The following is a 2,665-nucleotide window of genomic DNA, read 5'->3' on the forward strand; positions in this document are numbered from 1 at the left end:
TCAGCTGTTCTGGATTCTCTTGCCCCTATGAAATTTAAACGCTTAAAACCAAAAGTTCAGCCCTGGTTAAATGCATCCACACAGGAAATTAGACAGGCTTGTAGAAGAGCGGAACGGAAATGGAGAAAGGACAGATTGCAAGTAAGTTTGGATATTTTTAAAGGTTGCCTGGAAGACAATCAGCTAGCTGTTAAGTCTGCTAGAGAGGCATACTTTTCAAGCATAATTGCCAAAAATTACAACAGACCTAAAGTACTGTTCAGTACAATAAATTCTTTACTTAAGTCATCACCCGAAGTTGGAAATGTTCCTTCTCCTAGAGTATGTGAAGAGTTTTTAAACTTTTTTGTGGAAAAAACTGAAACAATTAGGTCTGGCATTACTTACTTGGGTATAGATTCTCCACTTCCACCGCCGTGCCCAGGTATGTTTGAAAAGTTTGAGGCTGTTTCAATCTCCGAATTAACAGATTTGGTGCTGAAAACAAAGCCAACAACCTCCCCACTTGATGTGATGCCCCCACAGATAGTTAGGGAGACATTTGATATATTAGGACCTTTTGTCCTGGATATCATTAATACTTCCCTTGCCACTGGTACTGTTCCAGCATGCTTTAAACATGCTGTAGTTACACCTCTGCTCAAAAAGCATAATCTTGATGCTACAGTGGTTAGTAACTATAGGCCGATTTCTAAATTACCATTCTTGGCTAAATTGCTGGAAAAGGTTGTATATTCTCAGCTTTTACCATTTTTGAGTAGAGATGGTATTTTTGAGATTTTTCAATCTGGCTTTAAGTCTATGCACAGCACTGAATCTGCTCTTCTGAAGGTGACAAATGACTTGCTACTTACTGTTGATGAGGGAAATTGTGCCATCCTCATTTTATTGGACCTTAGTTCTGCTTTTGATACTGTTGACCATGACATACTTGTTGGTCGCCTGGAAAAGTGGGTGGGGTTACAGGGAGAGGCCCTGAATTGGTTCATATCTTATTTTAAGAATAGAACCTTTTCAGTGAATATTAGCAGCTATTTCTCTTCTTCTGCTGATGTCTCTTGTGGTGTTCCACAAGGGTCCATACTAGGGCCCCTCCTTTTTTCTCTCTATATGCTGCCATTGGGTCAAATAATTAGGAAGCACAATGTCAGCTTTCACCTGTATGCTGATGACATACAGCTTTATCTTCCCATTAGACCGAATGGCAATGGCTCGTTAACATCTCTTAGCAGTTGTCTTGAGGACATAAAGAGGTGGATGGCTGACAATTTTCTTCAGCTGAATGAAAGCAAGTCAGAGGTTATCGTTTTTGGGGGTCCTCATCACATCAATAGTGTCTCCAATAACCTTGGTCACTTGTCTACATGTGTCAAAACATCTGTGAGAAATCTTGGTGTTATCTTTGACTCTGACCTCCGATTTGATAAACAAATCAACTCTGTGGTAAGGAATAGCTTCTTCCAGCTCAGAAATATTGCGAAGATTAAGCCTTTTCTCTGCTATTCTGACCTGGAAAAAGTTATTCATGCATTCATTTCTGCAAGAATTGACTACTGTAATTCTCTGTATATTGGGATTAGTCAGTCTCTGTTGCGGCGCTTGCAGGTAGTCCAGAATGCAGCAGCAAGGTTACTGACTAATACCAAGAAAAGAAACCATATTACACCAGTCCTTGCCTCACTACATTGGCTGCCTGTTCAGCACAGGATTCATTTTAAAGTGCTTTTATTTGTTTTTAAAGCGCTTAATGGTCAAGCCCCGGCTTATCTCAGTGGTATGCTTTCTCCCGCAACTGCACAGCGATCTTTAAGATCAGCCACTCAGAATTTGTTGACTGTTCCTAGGGCTCGTTTGAAGCTAAAAGGTGATCGTGCATTTGCAGTTTATGCTCCGAGGCTATGGAACACTCTACCTCCTAATATTCGACAAGCACCTTCGGCCGCAGTTTTTAAATCACTCCTAAAAACATACCTTTATAAGCTGGCATTTGAACAGTGAGGAGCTGTGTTAATTTTAATTGTTTAGTCTATTTGTATTTGTTTTATTTTGTCTCTTACTCTGTATTTTTATTTGGTTCTTACTTTTTAATTTTTTTTTGTTTTTTTTGTTTTTTATATAATGTTGTGTTATGTATGCTTATTCGATGTACAGCACTTTGGTCAACGTAAGTTGTTTTAAGAGTGCTTTATAAATCAAATTTACTTACTTACTTACTTACTTACTTACACCACCATGTCAGTGTCACAGCAGTGCAGAGAATCATCCACCACCTAAATAATACCTGCTCTGTGGGGGTTATGACCATGGAAGAACAGGGTGAAAGGGGGCTAAAAAAGTATGTAGAGAAACTGATGGACTACAGTCAGTAATTGTAGAACTACAAAGTGCTTCTATATGGTAAGTGGAGCTGATAAAATGGACAATGTGTGTGGAAACAAGGAGGTGGTTTTAATGTTATGGCTGATCAGTGTATATGTCCATTAAATTATTTACTATGTTTTGTGCATACACAAATTAATATGCAGGAATTACTGAATCATTTTTACTGTACAACATTTATTGTAGTATATATTTTTGTGTAAGCACAATAATTGAAATGGAAGTACATACAGTATATTGTGTATTGCAAAAAAAGAATTAGGACAAGAACGAAAACGAAACAAAA

Source organism: Trichomycterus rosablanca, chromosome 5, assembly GCF_030014385.1.
Source record: "Trichomycterus rosablanca isolate fTriRos1 chromosome 5, fTriRos1.hap1, whole genome shotgun sequence".
Lineage (NCBI taxonomy): Eukaryota > Metazoa > Chordata > Actinopteri > Siluriformes > Trichomycteridae > Trichomycterus > Trichomycterus rosablanca.